Source organism: Microcebus murinus, chromosome 11 (genome assembly GCF_040939455.1).
Source record: "Microcebus murinus isolate Inina chromosome 11, M.murinus_Inina_mat1.0, whole genome shotgun sequence".
Taxonomy (NCBI): Eukaryota; Metazoa; Chordata; class Mammalia; order Primates; family Cheirogaleidae; genus Microcebus; species Microcebus murinus.
Window position 1 is genome coordinate 13,193,296 of NC_134114.1, and position 22,024 is coordinate 13,215,319.

Sequence of the window (22,024 nt, forward strand, 5' to 3'; positions counted from 1 at the left end):
GCGGAGCCTCCCTGCCCGCCGGGCTCGCGGAACCTCCGCCGGCCCTCGGGAGTGCGCGCGAGCGGGGTGCTGCGGAGGGTAGCTGGTGGCAGGGGGCGTCGCGCGTCACCTCGAGGCAGCCCCCGAAGTCCGAGCGGGAGCCTGAGCACTTTTTATGGAACCGTTCCGAATAAATGAGAGCGCGCGGGCGCGCGAGCCCACTGACAGCCCGGGCGCGCAGGGGGAAGGGGGAGCTCCGGGATGGAGGGGGGCGGAGGGGAGGAAGGGACGGGGTGGGGATGGGGGGGGACCTGAATGGAGAGCAGTCGAGGAAAGGCTGGTGGGGCGCAGGGTGCAGGGGGAGGAGAGGGAGAGGGAGGGACCGGGATAGAGGGGCGGGGAGGATGGGGGTGACGGTGCCGGAGGGGAGGTGGGGGGCGCGGGGACGGCGAGGAGTTGAGGGGAGGCGGGCGGGGCACCGGGCGGGAGGGGAGGGGAGCGAAGGGAGAGGCAGTGCAGGAGGGGAGGGGAGGTGCGGGAGCACGGCGGCGGCGGGGAGCTGAGGGGAGGCGGGTGGGGCCCCGAACTGGAGGGGAGGGGAGGGGAGAGAGGCGGGCGGGGTCCGCGGGAGGAGGGAGGCTGGGCGGGCGGACGCGCCGGGGGAGGGCGCTGGGCAGGAAGGGGAGGGGGAGCGAGCGCGAGAAATGCAGAGGCTGCAGCGGCGGCGGCGGCGGCAGTAGCGGCAGCGGCGACGGCGGCGGCGGCAGCGCTCCAACTGGCTCCTCGCTCCGGGCTCCGCCGTCGAGCCGGGAGAGAGCCTCCGCCAGCGGCCAGGCACCCGGCCGGACGACGCCAGCGACCGGGCCCCTCGGCGGCACCGCGCTCACCCAGGGGCGGCACAGGCACCCAGAGCCGGTAAGGAGGCGCGCCCGCTGCCCCCGCCGCCGCCGCGGACCCCGGGGCCTCGTCCCCCGCCGCGCCCCGCCCCGAAGCCCGGGGCTCCGTTCGCGCCGCAGGCAGCCGGGGTGCAGGGCCGGGTTGGACGGCGACCGGCGTGCGGTCCCTCCGTGAGGGCTGGGTCGCACTTTGGAGATCGGGGGGATGGGTCCCCCCCCCAAGGTGGGCGGCTTCGGCCACTCGCGGGATGGGGAGGATGAAGGGGGTGACGGGGCTGATCAACGGAGCCGGGGGCGGGGAGGGGGCTGTCGGGGAGGGACGCTGCTGGGCGAGGAGGAAATTGCCGAATGCGAAACCCTTTAAGCGCGCTGAGCCCGGAGAGACTGTTTTGTGCGCTGGAGGGAGCGTCGCTGTCACCGCGGCCGCTCTCCGCCGGGAAGAAAGCGCCGGTGCGGGGGGCGCAGCGGCAGAGGATGGAGGGTGGGGGCGGGGAGGCTGGGGGTGGGGTGGGGCGGGAGTAAGGGGAGAAAGAAGACGGGGCATCTGGTCTGATCGGAAGGAAGGGGGTGGCGTTTGGGTTTGGCAAACGGGCGTCCTCGACCCCGTGGGGCGCCCGAGTCTTGGCTGCGGACGGCCGGGGACTGCGAGGGTCGCGCGACCGCGTGCGCGCAGGGGCACGTCCCGAGCGATCGGAGCCCCGGCCTCGCCCGTGGCCGAGCTGCCTTCCCGCGGGGCGCCGGGCCGCCTTGCAGAGTCTCCTGTTCTCGAGCCTCGGGTTCCGAGAAGGCGCCGGCGCCTCCACCCTCTGCCCCGGCCGCGGGTGGGCGTGTGAGCGTGAACCTGACGGCGCGCGGCCCTAGCGGGGCTCGGCCCCGCCGGGAGCCAGGCTTCGGGGTTTCGCAGTTTTGCCCAGAGCGCTAACGCTGAAACCCGACGCCCGGTTCCTGCGGCCCCTCCCCTGCCCGCCCTCCGCCCCTAGAAACATAAAAACTGCGGAGTCCCTGGATCCGACCGCACACACAATGCGCGGCTACGGACCGCATTCTTTTCATGAATATTCATCGAACGCTTGGCTGGGCTCCTCATCTGCCTCCCCGGAGACAGTTCCGCCTTGAAACGGACTGCGTGGACAGCCCGCTACCCGAGTGGTGCTTTCACTCGGCCGAAATGAGCACCGCGCGCTCGGGGCGTTTTCAGTGCCTTGCACGGGGTTGACACACCTCTGTCTCCCCCGAGGCTACTGGCGCCGTGTGGCGGGTTAAAATCAAACGCTGGCGTCCAGGTGGTCCTCTGCCACACGGGTGTGGATCAGCACCCCCCTCCCGCGGGATTACCGGCCGGGCTAGCGGACCCCCAGGACTGCGGGCAAAATGAATGAATCGGGACAGTAATTACCTATTCCTTTGTCTTGGCCTCGCGCATGCGCCGGAGAGCAGGGTGTGGAGGGCCCTGCAGCCCCATCCGATCTCTCCATCATCCAGCCACCCACTCCCCTCCGAAGCCGAGGAACAAAGGCGTTTGCCCTAAATGTTGCGTGAAACCCTTGGACACAATGACAGTCTCCCCCCCCCCCCGTGTTTATGTTTCTTCTTTTCCAGGCCCTCTCTCATCTTTTGCTTTCTTACTGATTTCAATTGATCAAAATTAAGGTTTGCCTTTATGATGGGGGCAAATTGTGCATTAAATATTTTTTAACTGCACCGTGCTATTTTCCTCTCTGATACTGCCCATTGTTCTTTTTCCTGTAACATATCGCACTGCAGTGATGGTAGCTTTCTTAATTTGCATCGATTAACCGTTTGTCTGACAGATCTTTGTGGCTGGTCATTTGATTTAGGGAGGTTGGTCTCAAAACTGACAGTGGGTGTTGCCCTGACTTGGGAAGAATTAAGACATCTTGGCGTTTACGCGGACAAGATGGCCTACAAAAACCAGAGCGAAGAAGAAAATGGTTACCTTATCAGGATCCTAACCCTTTCTGTTTTCTCTTGGTTCCTGCCTCATTGTTTCATTAAGAATTCCAAAAGGTGAACCCCTTGGAGATGGAAATCCACTGATGAGGGAGAAAGAAGGCAGCTGGTGGGGCGAAGATGGTTGATTAGATTCATAATGCTTTTTAAAAAAAAAAAATATTTTTTTTGCAATATCTAACAGAAGCCATGATGTACCTTTGATGGCTGATTTTCTTTCAAATGATGTATTTTCCAGGTTATGGCCCTTTAGACTTCTTTTTGCTCAAGTTTGTTTTTACTATCCAAAAGAGGACTTGTTGTGTATTTTAAATAGGAGCTAATAATGTATTTTTGCAATGGTAGGTTGTGTTTTACAGGATTTTATGCTTAAGTATTCTCAGTATATCCTGATGGAATAACACACGTGGCAGCAAATGGAAATCTCTTTTGTCCCTTTTAATAAGAACTTGGTATTGACCACATTTAATGTATAAGGGCCTATACTTGCGAGGGTGGCTGCCTGGCTGTGTTCTGGGTGGCGGGGATTATACCCTGTCTACTCCTTAGTATAGAGTGATTTGTTAGGGTTTAAAGGGCTATATGTACAGCTTTTTTTCTTTTCCTTTGGGTTGTGTTTTGGGGGAGGGGTGTGTTGGAATCTAGAACAATTTCAATAGCAAATTTATATGAACATGCCCCAAATTCAATGAGTCTTAGGTTTTTTAACCAGATAATTTTTTTTTTTTTAAGAAAAATCTATTTACTCATTTAAAATATATGTACTGAGCACTCACTATGTCAAAGAATTCTAGGCCCTGTGTGGACATGAAGATGCATAACATATGATTCCACTAAGAAGACACTTAAAATCTATCTTAACCAGATAATTTTTAAATCAAATTTAAAAATTATTTTCAGTTCCTTTATTCACTTTGCCAACTAGCTTTTTGCCAAACCTTAGCAGGTGGAGAAAGAGAGCTAATTGAGCCTTTTTTTGATAAAATGCACCAACAGTGACAGCGGCATTGCTATTCTTACTGGTGCTCGGGCTGCCATTGTGGCAAGTACAAGGGAACCTTCTTTCTCCCCACTTCACCCTAATTTCAATGTCCAATGGGAGACCCTTACACATTTAGGTTCCTTATCCTTGGAGGCCTCTCCATAATCTTCCTGGATTTATCAGAACAAACCATCTTGTGGTCTAAGATGTGATATGTTCTGTCTCTTTAGGATTTTTGTTTTGTTTTTTTAATTTCACATTAAGAACAATTTCAAGCCATTTTCATTCCATGGTCAAGATAAATGGAGTATAACATCAGAGAAAAACTTATATTTGGGGGAGATTTGATCACTGTAAAATGGATGTCTGTGTTATTTACGGTAGTTTTGTAAAAATTGCACAATTCAAAACCATTTTTGAAAGCAATGAAGGTGCTATGTATTTATGTATACATGTATGTACATATGTGTGTATGTATACATACTATAAAATAAAATATTAACTGGAAACTAAACTAGTTCATATAGAATATTATTTTATAGTGCTTTCATATTGTTTTTTGGAAAATAATCAATTTTTATCTTTCTAAATATATATTTAAAAGGGAAAGCGTAGTTTACTAATAAGCTCATTTCCAATTTCTTCCAGTGTATCCCTAAAATAAATGGGTTAGGTTGAGCACCTTAAGCTAAGATGTTCATTTATAGGCTTAAAAACTAACCAATGAGGCCGGGCGCTGTGGCTCACGCCTGTAATCCTAGCTCTTGGGAGGCTGAGGCGGGCGGATTGCTCAAGGTCAGGAGTTCAAAACCAGCCTGAGCAACAGCGAGACCCCGTCTCTACTATAAACAGAAAGAAATTAATTGGCCAACTGATATATATATATAAAAAATTAGCCGGGCATAGTGGCACATGCCTGTAGTCCCAGCTACTCGGGAGGCTGAGGCAGAAGGATCACTGGAGCCCAGGAGTTTGAGGTTGCTGTGAGCTAGGCTGACGCCACGGCACTCACTCTAGCCTGGACAACAAAGTGAGACTCTGTCTCAAAAAAAACCAAAACAAAACAAAAAAACTAACCAATGAATCTTAAAGGCTGGAGTAAACAATGGTTACTAAATAAAGGATTTATAAAATTGTTCTGTCTAATTTTTGTTATCTCATGTAAAATTTTGTTGCAAAAATGTCCAAAAAAGACCTGTGAATGATTATTTGTCAAAAGCAATTGCCTTCGGTATCTGATTCTGTTGAAAAAAAAAATGCTTTGATTTGCTTAGGCCTTTATCTTAAGTAGTTTTTACCTACTCATTTCACACCTTTCTCTTCTTGATGATTGTTTTAGCTTCTTGATGATTGTTTCTAAACTACTAAAAACCAGGTAACTGCTGAGGAAAAACCCTGAGTACCTATATAGACAAATTGAACATTCTGGGGTGGGGGATGGGTGTGGAATCTTTGTCATTTTATCATTGTTTTCTCAACTTACCTAATCCTTCCCATTTATTCCATCTCTTAAGACTTTAAAGATAAGCTAGTGAACATGTGCTTTGGCTTAATTATAGTGGACAAATATCAGGAAATAACTATAAGGTTGCAAATAGGCAGAATTTTTTAAAACACAAAAAATTGATTAGGGGAGGTTTTTCTGGGAGGTTTCCCAGGGCAGAGTGTAGAAGGTCTGGCTTTGAAAAACCTCTAGGCACTGGCTAGTCCACTTTGGGCAAATGACTTCAAACCTCACTGAATTTCACTTTGGTTAGTTGTAAAATTGGGATAATAATTCCTATTTGGGGAGTATAATAAGGACCACACAGTCTAAAAAAGGCATAAGCGCAATGGCCGACTCTTAAGGCCCCCGGACTCCTCAGTCTGTTTTCAACCGGTCGGTGTAATGGACGTCGCTGCCTGATTTCAGTATGTCGAGCTGTACATGCTGAAAGGACTTCACTAGTATTCAGTCAGAAGTAGGATATCTCAGTCTCAAAGGTGTCCAGATATATCCTACTGTCTGCCCTCCTGTGCGTACACATTTGAAATTCTGTAAGGCACCAGTATGGGAATTTGCCCAAAAGTAGATTACGTGATGTCACGATGGCCACCCTTCTTGAATTTCCCAGGGCTGCTTATGTAACTCAAGAGGTGGCGTTTAAGTTCTTCTGAGAACCCATAAGAGTAGTCTTAAAACCACAGCAAAGGAAGGCTTTTGTGAAATGCATTTCCCTCCACAGCTATTGAGACAGACATCTAGGTAAGTGTCGCAGGAGAAAAAAAAAACGGTCTGGTGAACCTTCTCAAGTGTAAAAGACAACCATAAAGAGTCAAATGAATCAGAATAGAGTTAAATTGTCATTTCGTGGAGACACAGCCTAAGAATCAGTGTGATGAAAGCCACATTCTCTTTTTCCCTCCAAGAAGTCTGAAGTGGGTTGAAATGGGAGGCAGAGAGAATCAAAGAGTGTGTTTTCCTTCTTCTGCACCCTAAGGATTTAAATAACTTAAACAATTATTTTTTAATTTTTTACAGACTTTCCATAGCCAGTAGGTTTTTGAACGGAAACAGGGAAAGCAGAGAGTTTTCTGACCAGCCAAGGCCATCAGTGCTGGGAGGTTGAGATTGAGCCGGCTTGGAAGTCTAGGAATACATTCCTGAAAGCTTTAGAGATTTAGAAATAGAAACCATCTGTAAGCACAACAGGGGCCCAGGGCATAAGGAAACACTTCAAGATAATATAGGAAAATGGTGTTCAGTGGAGAAAGCAAAGCATTTACACAGTATTTTCCCCTTATCACTTAAACATTTCATGAACTTTTCAATTTTTTGTTGTTGTTCATTTTGGATGAAGGAAAAAGGACTGGGCTTCATTGGTTTGTTTTTGAGCTTCTCTTTGGCATATATATTTCAGCAATTGTCTGTACATTGTGTAGGGAATATGATATTTACAAAGCATGACTTGGAGGGTTAGGCATGGTGGAGTTGGACTTTGGAGTCTGATTCACCAGATTAAAATCCTCTCTCAGCCGTTTACCCTGTGTGTGACCTTGGCAATTGCTTAGCTTCTCTGCACCTCAATCCTCATGTATAAAATGGGGATTGTAATGCAGGGTTATTGTAAGAATTAAGTGAAAGTGTTGTGCACGTAGGACAATGCCTCATATACGTACTCAGTGCATTTTTTAACCATATTCACCATAAAGTGGTGAGAATGTCAGTTTTCTTTATCATTAATGTCTATAGCTGTCCACATGTTTGGTTTAAAGAGCTCCTTGTCACAAGAGAGGCTGCTAGTGGTGCCTTAGACAGTAGTGGGTAGAACATAGAAGTCTGGTTTAGCAGAATCCTCCAGGCATAGGTTAGATAGTGTAAATGTGCCGGTAGGACATGTACTAAGTTTCAAAAGTCCACAGTGGATACAAGGTTGGTAACAACCCCAGCCTCTATACTGAATTGGTATTTTTTTTAATGAAAAAAAAAAAGTGAAAGTCCTTGGAACTTCAGAGACCTTCAGAGATAGGTTCACTGTTTGATAAGTTGAGACCTGGACTCAACTTGATTAGCCTTGGGTGTATGACCTTGGGTGTAGACGTAATTCATTCAGATTCCTGAAAATACTTAGGTTTGTTGTGTCCTGAATCAAGATGTATTCTTTCACATTTGAAACAATTTCCCACTAAGAAATGTCTTAGTCATTAGTACTAGGATGGATAAACCACTGTCTTAAGCTTTATCTAGTAACATTCCATCCAATTCTCCCCTCCCCCCAGCAGGAGGAATACCATTTTCCATACTGGGAGTAAAACTGAAGCTTGTATTATGTAAAGGTGTTGTCACCTATTGACAAATCTTTGGAAGCAGTTATCCCCAGGGAAACTGTAGTCACAGGCCTCTTAAAAAGGAATTATTTTTGGAATTTCAAATATTTTGGATGGATCAATTCTGGAATTGGTTGTAATTATTGAGACATTTAATTCAGGGAGCTGCCCATGTGATTTGCTCTAGTCCCATTGGACACTTGTTTTTTGCTGTTGAGCAAAGGTAAACTCAGTCACAGTCATCTCATTTTGTGTACATTATTTTTTAATAGTTTTTTAAAATAGGTATTTGAATCTTAGGGATTTAGGAGGGAAGTTATATTCTACCTTATCTGCCAGGTGTTCACTTAAGGAAGGAGGTTTTAGATATGGTGGTTGTATCTTTTTAAAAGCTTACTTGATTGAAGTTTGTTTTCTTTTTTTTAATTTGGGGGAATTAAGGGATGAGAATGGACATTTGTTGACTATTGTATATCATATGCTTAACTGAGTTTTATCCCCTCAAGCAAATTGTAAGATGCATTTTACCTGTGAATAAATGGCAAATAGGGGGTTAAATATTGTACCTCAGATCCCAGAGCTAATAGGAGGTGGTAGGATTTGAATCCATGTCTTATGATCTTTCAACCTATCCCATTTGCCCATGGTAGACTGTACTTCTCATAAGCCTTGGCTGTTTTATCTTATGTAATATGGTCTCTTGAGTATAAAAAGGGTAACCTATACTAACATCTTCAATATTCATTTGGAGAGAGCAATACTAACTTCTTCAGTGAAAAATTACATATCATGGGAGAGATCCAGTGTACAGTTTAAATATTTAATCAGTAATACATTAAATTACCGATGGATTAGAGGTGCTTCTTATCATAGTGACCATGGGCTAATACCCTTAAGTCATGCTTCTCTGGTATGATGATGGTGATAGTTGCTGTCACTAAGGACTGTGAATGAATATGTATTTGGTTGACTCCTTCATGGGCCTCCTTACACTTCACAGGTGGAAGTGATAGCCCCAAATGCCTTGCCTGTAATTATGCTCTTGAGACGGGAGTCAGATAGTAGTAGATACTCTATCAGCTGTATTGTTAGTGTTGCCTGATTCGGAAACAAAAAAGCAAGTCTTACATCTGTTAACCTCTTTTCACTCTGCCTGCGTGCAGGGTTCATTTACAGAAAGTTGGTGGTGGCTGTGTGAACCACTAGCCTAACCTCAGTCCTTTGTATTAACAAATGCTCATGGAGCAGAAGGTTTGAAAGCTCATGACTAAACACTTATTTTGGAACTCAAGGATCTTAGAGACACGTTGGTGGCTTGCTCAGGGTCACATGAGCTGGTTAGTGGCTGGATGAAAACCCAGGTTGTTTTCCTGTTGCCTGTCCCTTCTGAAAGAGAAATAGAGAATCTCATTGAGTCAAACTCTTACTCACTGCCTGCAACTTAAAAAAAAAAATTCCTACCATTTTTTTCCCCCTGATAGTATTCTTTGAAAATCCAGTCCTGATCCAATATCTCTCTCACTGTCTTCTCCAGAGGGGAGCTCTTGCCTTCTCAGACACCACGCGTGCCCGGACTCTCCAGTTGCCACCTACTACTGCTTTAGCCACGTGTCATCTCCCCCCATCCCCGCACCCCGCCACCTCACAACTTACCCCTCTCTGCTACTTACATTGTATGCTTGTGGCTTCCTTCATATGCCAAAGAATATGTAGCGTACATTAAATAACTTTCCCATAAAACTAAATTTTAGTGTTACATCTTTGCTTTTCTCCTAAAATGAACATTGGTGCAGGGTGGTGGTGGGGGGTGTGATGGCAGGTACACATTTGAAAAGAAAGCCACTTGCTTTTAGGCTTACCTGAGGGCTGTAGAATGAGTGGGGCAGTCAAGTATTGTGCCCCAGAAATGTTCAGGACGCTCTTGGCAGATCCAGGGTTCCGGGTGCACATTGTTGGGGACAGGGGATGGCTGGAGAGAGCTTTTAGGCCAATTACTAGTGTCATCTGGCTTATTGGCTTGAGAGTTGCATAAGATGGGAGGTTTAATCATTTTTCTTTAGAATTGGCATTTATAGTATTTGGCCTGAATTAGAGGATTTAAAAGAGCTGTAAAGTACTGGAGTAGTGGAACTTAATATGGAATAGGGAACTTAAGTGCTTAAGTTGCTAAAACACTTTATAAAGAGTAATATTGGGATGTTTGAAACTGATACTGATAGCACTGCAAACCGTTTGTGTGCATTTGTGTTTGGATGAACTGAGATAAGTTCGGGTTTAGATGAGACAGAATTTTAATTTCATATTTAAAATGATTTATTTAGAAGTTTCAATAAATGGAGCTTTGATGAATTCTTATTTTTCCAGAGAAACCTATAATAAATTACTTCAGTTTTCATAATGTTTTTAATTATTATAGTTATGCAGACTCAGAAATGGATATGTTCCTAAAATAAACCCACATTAAAACTTCTCTTCTAATTTATAAAGAAGTAGATATTAGAGAAAAGCTTTTCCTGGCTGAACCTTCTAAATAACAAGTTTCTTGGATTGCTCTGCAAAGTGATTTTGGAAAGACCCATATCATTTTATCTTTGACAGTTCCTTCAAAACAATGTTACCACATAGAATAATACAATAACCAAGTTAAATAGTAACAAGATCTAATTGGGGAAATAGCATATCAAAAGGAAAAAAAAACAATAACTAGTAACAGTGAGAACATCTCTATTTCTTAAGAATATGTAGAAGAAAGATCTCAGAGTTGGGTCTTCATGGAGTGTTGTCCTAGGCTCTCTGAGCTTGCCTTGAAAACTTTCTGGGCTGTAGGGATATTTGCTGTCTTTGACCTTTACATATGTTCTCAGCTGTTTCAGTAGAGGATCACAGAGGCTGTATTTGCCTCAGGCACAAGATGATTGGAGAAAAGGAAAATCTAGAGAAATCATTGATTCACAACAGGTTGATAGATCTGAGGTGACTCCCTGTCTTTTATCCTGTAGTTCTCTCAGAAGGCAGGGTGAGGTTAGGTGACCACTTATGTATTTACTAAATACCTTAATATGATTCGATAAGGTGTCCTGGCATCTTCTCTGAATGACTCATTTTCCTAAGGAAAAAGGAAAGACTCTCAATTAACAATTGGTGGTGACAGTCACTCCTGGACCTTCACATAATCACCAGACCTTAGGTAAACAGGGTGCATGCCACCCTATTGACAGAGCTATTGCGGCACTAGGGTTTCCCCTGTAGCCCTGGTGATCTTTTATTGAGACCTCAAGCTCTGATTTCCCAGGGCTTACCCAACTGGACTTTTGCAACCTGGTTCCAGAATTTTCCAGTGTTTGGTTTTCAGTCAAATAGTAACAAGTGTTTGTGCCGATGTGCTGCAGAAGGTTGTTGAGACAAGATTGATGTTTCCCAGGTATGTGTTTCTTCTTCTAACTCACAGCTGAACGTTACTATTTTCCTTCCTCTGACCCAATGGTTGACTCATGAAAAGTTTCATTGAAGGTTTGGTTATCCTGTCCTTGGTGGAAGAGACAAAAACTGAATATTAATAGCTCACTCCATTTACCGCTACCTTTCTATTCTAACTAGTTTTATTTCTGCCACTCCGAGAGCTTAGCTTTGATTTCATCTTGTACTGAAGTCTCCTGGGTTGAAGGGGGAGGGCATTGGGTGTCTTCTTAAGAGAAGTCGACTGACCACAGTGCAGAAAGAAGTGACTACACAATGAACTGGTAGCAAATGATTTCACTAAGGTAAGAGTTGGAGTTTTAAATGGAATGAACTAATGGGAAGGGAATTCTATTAATATTCCTAAGATAGTACATTGTACTTGTTACTAACCCTAAATGGAGAGAATTTAACAAAAAGTGAATTTGAAAGTAAACCAGCTTCACATCTTCCCACCTCGCCCCCAAACTGGGTTAATTATCCCTTCTTGCTAAGTAAAATCACTTTGTTGAACTTTTAAACTTTAGTGCTGTCAATAGCAACACATTCTTTGACTGTATCCTCATTTCCAGCAACAAATACTGCCATGTTAAGGGAAGAAAAAAGAGATGGATATAGGAAGCAGTTGACAGATTGGGACAGACGTCCTCATGTCACTCCTTTAACTTGCTTTCTTTAGACCAGGAGCCACTACTTGTGGGTCTCGTTGCTGTATTGATCCTGATTGGTTAAACATACTACCAAAGGAGGACCTTTTGTCATTTCTTTAGTGAGTTAGCCAAGAATCTCAGATAAAGGTCAGAGAAGCCCAGAATGATGTAATACTGCAAAAAATGTTACTGATGTTTCTAAGGGGAGTGAAAGAAATGCAAGTATTGAGTTGGGTGTGATTCTTGTTGGAAGAGGGTGGGGGCAAATCTTCAAAAATACCCTTAAAGTATTAAGACAGTTTTTAGTATTAGCAGCACACAGCATGGCAAACTAGCAGGCCCTGACTTGTTAGCAATTGTTTGCATAGTCTACCTGGTAGAGAAAATATCTAACACATAGGCCAAATGTTTGAGAACACTAATGCGCACCATGGTTAGTGTGAGGTTTAATGAGGTGGGGGGTGAATTTCCATTTAAATCTGATCCTGCTAACACATTTAGCTGCCTCCCTAGCTAATTACACAGTTCCAGTCTTGAGAGAGGAAGAGACATTTGTGAGCAGTAGCGTTCCTTGTTAAATATTGAGCTTTGAAGGCCCTTCCGAAGAGGAGGAATTGGTTGTACTCGGGAAATTTGAGCGCGGTAATTTTGCAGCCATATTCCTGGCTGGGGAGGGGGAAAACCCTTCCTTTCTGCTCCTGGGAGTGTGCAGGTCCCTGTGTGGGGGCAGGATTTCTGGTAAGTACAATATAGGAAGCAAAAGTACATTGTTCTAGGTCATAGTCAGTTGACCTCTTGTTCCTGGGCCCCACCGTTCTCTCCTCATAGTGGGTGCAGGGGAGAACAGGAGCACAGAGCGGGAGGGGAGGGTGGGACATGCACACGCAGTGACACAAGTGGGAGACACACCAGTGCTGTGCTCCTGTGCCACCCGGGAGGCCATAACAACATGGCACAAGACTGGGTGGCTTAAACAACAGAAATATATATATATATATTTTTATATGTTTCATCTATTTTGGAGGCTGCAAGTCCAAGATCAGAGTGTAGCAGGGTTGGTTCTCTCCTTGGCTGGCAGGTGGCTGCCTTCTCACTGCGTCCTCATGTGCTCTTTCCCTGTGCTTGCTCTTCTCTGGGGTCTGTGTACCCTCATCTCTTTGTCTAAGGAAGCCAGACAGATTGGACTATATAATAGCCACCCTAATAGCCTCATTTGAATTTAATTACCTCTTTAAAGGCCCCATCTCTAAATATAGTCATATTCTGGGGTGCTGGGGATTGTGGCTTCAACATGTAAATTTTTGGGGGGAGGACATAATTCGGCCAGTGACAATTCCTGTTTCATATTATGAAAGAGGGTCTACAGTGAAGGACATTTGAAGCTCCTGCCTAAAATACTGCTTCATTAGTCCCTGTCCTCAAGAAGAAGGAGGTGTAGAGAGTTGGCAACCTTTGAGCCCTGGTTTAATCCTCATGAATCCATGGAAGGTAAACATAAGGGTCCCAATAAGACACGTGAGATGCAGAGAAGTTCATCTCCCCACGACTCACATCGCTAGGAAAAGTAGAACCTAGTGTGGGATTCACAGTCAGGTTCCTGTGGCTCCATCGTACTGAGGAAGGCCACGGGTGTGTGCAGGCCCCGTTCCCACTGTTGTACTCATTATAGACACGGGCACGAGGCCTCCGAATCCCCAACACAGCACTGTAGGCAGTTGGCACCCATCAGTAGGCGTGAACACATGGTGACACCTGTTTTTCATTCTTGAGGCTATTACCATGTTTTCCCTCCGCCTGACGACTTTCCCATTTGGGTATCCATACACTTAAATACAGTCATGCATGCCTCAATGACAGGGATGTGCTCTGAGAAAGGTATTGTTGGGCAGTTTCTTCATTGTGTGAGTACGATAGAGCGCACTTACACAAACCTAGATGGTACAGCCGACTACACACCTAGGCTACTTTTGCTCCTAGGCTGCGAACCTGTGCAGCAGGTTACTGTACTGAATGCTGCAGGCAGTGGGAACACAATGGTAAGTATTTGGATATCTAAACATTTCTGAATACAGGTACAGTAAAAATGCAGTATTAAAATCTTAGAGAACCAGTGCTGTGTTATATGGTCTGTCATTGACCTAAATGTTGTTATATGGCACCTGACTGTATTACGAGAGGGTGAACAGGGAAAGAGAGGAAGATTGGCTTAGTGCATGGAGCGTAAAGAAGCAGGCAGCCTCGAGTTTTCCAAATTAGCGTGGAATCATTCCAGGGAAGCTTATTTTAAAATCTCTTACCTACAGTGGCAATGGTAGAGAGCCCCTCTCGTTCTAGGTAGAAGAATTGGCCAGGTGCGTGGCCTGGTAAATTCCTGTTCTAGCATCTTTGTTTTTCCTTAGGGATTCACCAAGCAGGCTCTTATCATGGAACAAGTTTTTCTGTGTTTTTTTTTTGAGACAGAGTCTCACTTTGTTGCCCAGGCTAGAGTGAGTGCCATGGTGTCAGCCTAGCTCACAGCAACCTCAAACTCCTGGGCTCAGGCAATCCTGCTGCCTCAGCCTCCCGAGTAGCTGGGACTACAGGGACGTGCCACCATGCCCGGCTAGTTTTTTCTATATATATTAGTTGGCCAATTAATTTCTTTCTATTTATAATAAAGACGGGGTCTCGCTCTTGCTCAGGCTGGTTTTGAGCTCCTGACCTTGAGCTATCTGCCCGCCTTGGCCTCCCAGAGTGCTAGGATTACAGGCGTGAGCCACCACTCCCAGCCATGGAACAAGTTTTATTGGCTAGAGATTCGGGGTTGAAGATATTAGAAGACAGGGGTTTTAACAAAAGCAAGAGTAGGAAGAGAGGTTGGGATTTTGACAGAAGGGTTACAGTACAGTGGGACAGACGACACTAAGGGGAAAGTCCATGTTTCAGGAATCAATGAAATCTTTGATGACTACCAAGATCAAGACTAAGGTATTTGTGGGCCTTTCCAAGCAATAAAACGAGTAGTGATACCGAAAGGGATTCTTTTGAGGAGCATTCTCTGCAAATGTGGATGTGAGACTGTGTACACGTAACACTTTTGAGAGGCTCTTTTTAAAAAAGTGTTAACAACTTTGGGGGGGTGCCTTCTCAAGTAATTTAGTCATTGCTTTCCTGTTGCAAAGTTCAGGCCACGTCATGCTAACCATGGAGATATAAATAGTTCCTCATTTATCCTTAGTGCAATTGAATATAGCAATTTAATTTCACTCCACCAGATAAACAAACCACTGGCCTTAGACTAATTGAAAGTTAATGCTGCTTAATATCTTTTATAACAGTTTTCTCTAGTGAATTATCTTCTGTATGATACACGTGATGTGAGATATTATAGAAGTAAAAAATTTTAACTCTAGTTTATGCAACATCTATTTTCAACTCAATGTCGGTGGTCTTCCTTTAGTGCTCACTGTTTTGGTCAATAGCACCTCCTTCCAGTCATGTCAGAAAACTAGGTGTGCCACAATCAGTAAGATGTGCAATGTTTAGGGGATGGACACGCTTGAAGCTCTTACTCGAGGGGGGAGAGGGGCATGGGCAATATATGTAACCTTAACACTTGTACCCCCATAATACACTAAAATAAAAAAAAAAGAAGAAAGAAAACTAGGTGTGTCTCTCTGGCCCCTTCCAGCAGGCTCTCACATGTGTCCATTTGTCTGTACCGTAAGCTCCAAATCTAGCTGAAGCTTCTATCTGTCTCCTGCATCACCACTGCCTAATACTCCTCTAAATCCAAGCATGGCAATTTTCTGCCTAAGACTTTATGTCCTAACTCTCTGTTACACCTGGAGTAAAGTTCAAAGCCCTTTGCACGTTCAGCTTCTGTTTCCCTCTTCCACGTTGGTTTCTACTCGCTCTCTCGCCCACCCTCTGGGGTCCAGCTGCACCAGCAGCCTTCCGAGTCTCCCAGTGCGCCAAGCTCATTCCCGCTGTTCTGCCTGGAACGTTCTTTTCCTCACTGTCGAAGTTACTCCTAGTTCAGATCTCAGCTTAAATGCCGCTTTCACAAAGATGCCCCCACACCTCCTGGCACTTACCAAAACTGAGGTGATTATGTAATGTCTCTGCTCTTCTAGATTAAAACGCCCAGGAAGCAGGGAGGTGTCAGTTTTGTAGACCTGTAACGGTGCCCTATCACAATTTCTGATACGTACCAAACACCCCGTATCTGTTCCATTTCCAGGGTTGTCTGCGGGACATATCATGGAGGGCACATGTCTTCTGAAAGTTGCCTTTGGCGGCTGATGACTACCATATACGGACACTAAATTCACCTCATCAGTTGTGCTTACTATGAAGATGAATAGCTGATGAACTCCAATTAGTGTAATTATTCTGTTTCCAGGCAGTAACCTTAGTAGTAATTGTTCTAAAGCCCTGAGACATTACAAGTAATTAGTACTGATGGCTCATGCATCTGAGCTTCCTCCCAAGGTAGAGTCTGCGACGAAGAATGAAATCGTATATTATTTTGGGAAACGCATGGTATTACCTTGTAGGAACTTGGCAGAAATACAACACCACGATGAGTGAAAGCTGGGGCAGATCGTAGTTACACTCCTGGTCCGTTCTTCAAGGTCACTGAATGTGATCGGTCTGCTTCCGATCAGTCATTACCGAGCAACTTACCCAAATTCATTTTAGTAACAGCCTGTGTGAAGTCTCGAATATTAGGCCCCTAGATGAGCATGTGGCTTGAAATCTTTACACATGAGTCGATTATAAATCTAACCAAGTACAAGGGAACTTAGCCCTGATTCTGTTCGTTGCCCCACAACGTAGAGTTCTGTGAGGTCAGGACCTTTTCTTGCTCATCTTTGGATGTCAGTTTCCAGCACGAACTTGCAATCCAGTGAAGGGCTGAATGCACGGAAGGGCATGTTTCATGGCCATGTGACACCACGCTATACATGTAAGGCATATTTCAGAATGTTGCCCTTTGCTTTACTTTCACACTCGGGAACCAGCTCGTAGTGAACCTTTAGCAAACATCTTAGTGTTTTTCTTTTTTTTTTTTTGGAGAGGGGAGTGTCACAATTAAGACAGCATTTGTGATTTCTTCCTCCTGCTCTTCCATTTTCACATACTCCTCCATGGTTAACATTCATCTTCCAGTGTCAGTGCCTTAGTTTATCTGAGATTTTTAGAGATAATATTTTCTTGTCCACCCCCAGATCTTGAATCAGGTCAATGTCTAGTTTTCTTCAGCTGATCATTATTGATAGAATTTTTATTAAATAAAAAATGTTTGTAGTTTTTTTTACAATGATATGAAATTGATTTCTAAGGTAACCTGTAGTTAAGAAATAATAATGTAGCATCCCAGTAACCATGTCTAATTCTAGCAATACAATTTACTTATTCTAAAACATTCCTAGATATTGACACTTTATTTGCAAAGTTTTTATTTTAATTGGCTTCTGTTTTACATATTAAAACTGTAGTTGTAGTTAAGGTGATTGTAGGGTCTTCATTGTCTACACATGTGTGCTATACATCTATACTCATGGATATGGTCTATACTATAAACACTTGGTACTTTAAGTAGTCAATCAACACTTTGTCTTAAAATTGTCCCATTTTAAATGAATTCACTTCATGAATTAGCCAGTGGCATCCTCTTCAGCTGAGATTCCTTTTTCTCCTCCTCCATCCTTTAGTGTACCTCCTCTGGTATACATTCCCATGGACAAGGTCTGAAGGAGCCAGCCCTCGGGAAACGGTAGAGCACAGCTATGGATCGTCTAGGGCCATGGCCGTTTGATTCAAGTTGGGTAGTAGAATAAAAAAGGCAGTGATAGCCCTTTGCAATTAATTTTTTGTTTTACTGTTTAGACTCCCTAACTCACCATACTGCTTCCTGTTTTCTCACATACCGAACTTCATATTTTGTTTGGAAGCCTTGGCTCACATTGTAGATTACATCGTAGGGCTATGTAATTAGCTGGAATGACACGGTGCTGATGGTTGAGCAGCAGTTTATGACACAGATGAGTAACCATGTGACTGATATGTCTTTTGATGTGTATTTCCAGGCAGATGATATTTTCCTTCCTTTTTTTTTTTTTTTTTTAACCTTCTGATGTGACTTGCTAGTATTGGTGTCATTTTGGTTTTAAAATGGGAAAATACAGACAGAAGCCCAAGGCATGATTGGTGTGTGTTTAGATTCTACTGTCTCCCACCTCCAGGAAACATTCTACATGGGTCTCAGTCTTCTGCAATTGTAGGTACGTACAGTATTTCACCCCTCTTCGGTTATGTGAAAATTATTCTATTTCTTCCTATAAATATGTTACTGGGTTGGATGAACATGATGTACACATACACATTTGAAGCCATAAGTTTAAGAAGTGTTTTATAGAGATAAAAGGCACAAGTATTGCTTTTGTGGTAAATTCATTATTTACTGAAAGGTGTGGTGTTTGCAAGCGTAGTTCTCAGATAAAAGCTTTTTAAAAGCTGTTCGAATGGTTCCAGAATGCTCTCCAAGAGTGTATGTTGAAAACTTTTTTCCTGTACACAAGAGTACACAGACATGAGGTTTTTCTACTCCGTTAAATGCAATGTGGGAAAATACAAACCATGTTAAAATATTGCAGAATTAATGTTTGTTTATGGATGGAGTCGGGAGACACGAGGGCCTGTTCTCTTCCTGTAAGGAGCTTACAGTGAAGGCAAAGAAATAAACCAGTAATTACAGTGAGACAAGTGTTGGTCTGTAGATCCATAGTATAAAGATATTAGCCAGCAGTTAGTCGCTAAATTAACTACTCACATCATTCGGTGCCTCTGCCTTTTCCCTTTTCTTCTGTTTGTGGATCCACCTCTTCACTTTAGTAAGTGAGATATCCCAGTTCAATTGGCTATTATTTAAGAAATTTTATGTAAATATCACTTTAGAGAATGTGGGAGAATTCAGCATTAATTGCATTTAGTTTAAAGATCTTAATCATTAGGTAGAAAAGGTATTTACATATCTTAAATTTCCATCAAAACCCAAGTACTGAGGGGTTAGAAATTGAAGGGAAAAGACTTCCAGGAATAAGTTAGTTCTTAAGACACATTAAGTATACACTTTAGATCTTAGGCAGTGTCCTTACAGAAACTGTTGGACCTCTTGGGGGATATGTCCCCAGTGGGTGTGCCGTCCTAACAGTCCAGTGTGTTAAGACTGGCTACTGAGCTTGAGCCACAGAGGAAATATTCAAGATCCTAAGAAAAACTCACAGTAGTTTGCAAGATCCATCAAATCTTTACTCTGGGGAAGTTGCTCCCTAAATCCAAGGAATCCATAGAATAAACAGTGTTTGTCAGTTGTTCTAGAGGAAGATGTAACCTCCAGGAAGACAAGTTGAGGGTGCATAGAAATGACTCTGAAATTGCTTGTGACATACAATGAAAGAGGGTGACTTTATACAAAGAAAACATTTTATTTTGATAAAAACCTGTGCTGGAAATGTTAATTCCAGAGTTTCCTCATGGGCTGGGTGAGTTTACGGTGCTAATGTTGATAACTGATCATTTTTCCATTAATGTTTTTGATTTATATTTCCTTACATATCTAGACAGATATGGATGTCACTTTTGCTCCAACATGCTGGTTTCTCTTGACTCCTGAATTGCAAATAGCTTACCGAAGTAGCTGGGACTCTTGACCAGTCTTTCAATAACCTTAAGGCAGAGTGGTAACCAGTATCTTACCATTCTTCTAACTTTCACCTTCTAGTCAGATTTGTACTACTTGTCATCTCTAAAGGGTGATTATTTCTCCACCTCACAGGGAAACTTCTTGGATGTAGGAATACTGTCTGCCTGATTTTTGTTTTCTTAGAACTTCAGACGGTACTTGGCCCAGAGTGATTGTTCAATGTGAATTAATTCATTAATCTTCGAGAGTGTTCTACCTTGGGAGAGAAAAGCAAAATTGATTTCTTGTTACATGTATTTAAACCAGTGTTTACATTTGTGGGGATCTTGAGCAGATCATCCAGAGTGCTAGTTTCCTGGTTGATGAATCAGGATAAATGAGCTAGTTTCCTAGTATAAACTAGGATTCTCTGTTGACGTTAGATGGCTACTGAATGTGTCTTAAGAGCATGTATTAAGAGTTTAGTTTTCATGTCATTGTTGAAAAAAAAAATAACCCAGAAATATTTTAATAATTGGAATTAAAGATTTATATCAAGACCCTGACATCTAAAAGTTGAGTGGTTCGAATATAGTAATGGCACTGTTTTAATTAGACCCATATCTTAAGAAAATAGCCTTAACAGGCAGTCTTAATATAAATAAATCACAATTCTGCATGTCAAAAAAGCTGCTTGTGCTACTGTGTAATTCCCCTGGAATTTTCAAAAGCTGGGATTTTCCTGTATACTTTGAAAGCTTGCTAATAGGATCTTCCAACCAGTGCTATAGTAAACAACCACCAGTTCTCCATGGAGGTATTGTAAGGAAAACTAATAAGGCTGTGGTCTGATTAGGGACCCAAAGAACTCTTCTTGAGCTCATCTGGAATGCCTTTCTGAATTAAAGCATAGACTAAGCGTCTGTTCTTAACATTAGCAACTTGGATGCTGTTCATTTTGAAGAACGAAAACTGCCTAAATCTATGGTTGAACTTGCAGACATTACAGGTGTAGCCTCTGGGAATGAGATGCTTAAAGGGGTTCTCTAACCTGGCTCTTGCTAGCTGGGTGTCCCCTGACATTGTGTTCTAGAGTCAGATTCCTGTAGTTCTCAGTGTCACCAAACCAATATGAAACACATTGTGTGCGTTAAGAGGCTTTTTAATTACATAAATGCTTATTACTTGGGGAATTCTCATCTTTTCCTAGTTCTCAGTTACATTCTCTCCTTTGGATGGATCTAAGCAGTTTGACATTCCTACTGACACGCCATTTGGTTTGTGACTTGAAATATTTTTGTGAACGACACCTATTCCATTATTTACATGCCTTTCTATTTTTTCTCTATTTAAACTCCTCTCCTTTTTCAGTACAGCAGTGGACATTTTCCTCAAAATCTTGCAGGTTCATTTGATTGTCCTCATCGTCTCAGCTGGAGACGATGAGTAGCCACTATTTTCAACCAACTCAATCTCCATAGCTGGTTGAGTTTTTATTGAAACCAAAATAAAACTTCAAAGAAATGGAAGAAGCTTGAGCCTCTGTCCTCTCTCTTTCAACTAACACCTACCAATGTTTATCTTGGAAATTATTTGATGTTTGTTTGATGAAACATGTAGTTAAGTGTTAACGAGACTAATGTCTTCAAGGTTCAGAACAGCAAGGAGAAACCTTTAATATTCTATGTCTAGTATTTGATGCGTGTGCTCTTTGGAGCCCATGAGAGCTGGGACGGAAATGATTTTCTGAGCCCAGATAGTCTCAACTGCATGTACCGAAGTGAGGCCACGTTCAGCTCAAATCTGAACTTGACCCACCTTTCCCCTTCATCTCCTGCTGTTTCTTCTATCCCCAGATTGTCATCCTCTTTTCCAGCACTGTGAACTGTTCATAATTGCTGATAAATATCTGATGTGTAGCATAAATTATAGGACTACTTAAATATGACTCATAGTGAGTTGTACTTAAATATCGATGAGCCTTCATGAGTTTTCAAAGACTATGTGGGAATTTCTTTTTGAATGTCAATTATTAATCACCTATTTTTTATTCAACTTTGGTTGTCTTTGGTAAAATTTTAATATCTGTCCACTCAAATGAGGACTTCTGAGCTCTCTGAAAAATGGATAGGAAAGGAGAATGGGTTTAGTCCTTGCTCGTTATAGCCATGTACGCAGCCAGGTTAGCTGGTTCACCCAATAGAATGTATCAGTGAGTTGGGGAATAAAGCCACGACTTAGGAGTCACCTGAATAATCACTATCTGATTAATTACCTGATTAATTTACCTTACCTGAATAATCAATCAACTCCTGACTAAAACTTACACACTACCTTTAGCTTTTTTCTAAAACAAGATCTGGCATATGTGAAAAGTTCCCTTATTCGCTATGGTAAATAATTTTTTAGGTCAACCAACTGAGGGTTTAAATAAAAATAGGTCAACGCTTGCACGTGGAACAGAAGGCTGTATTGTTGGTGACAGTCACTGACTCCACACTCACCCTGAGGTCTTGTGTCATGTCCTAGGATGTGTTTAGATAGCCTAGGTCATCAATCTGGTCATATAACTTTGGTTATCTTTTTTCCAGAGCCTTGCAAAGTAAAGCTGATC

The 22,024-nt window shown here is 43.3% G+C and overlaps 1 protein-coding gene across 1 annotated transcript in view; it reads left to right on the top strand.

Annotated features, from left to right (window-relative positions):
• Positions 1-660: 660 nt before the first annotated feature.
• Positions 661-22,024, top strand: part of BASP1 (brain abundant membrane attached signal protein 1) — a 51,763-nt gene continuing 30,399 nt past the window's right edge. Inside the window, exon 1 of the mRNA XM_076007943.1 lies at positions 661-894. The gene's annotated coding sequence lies outside the window, so the exon portion shown is untranslated. The remainder of the gene's footprint in view (positions 895-22,024) is intronic.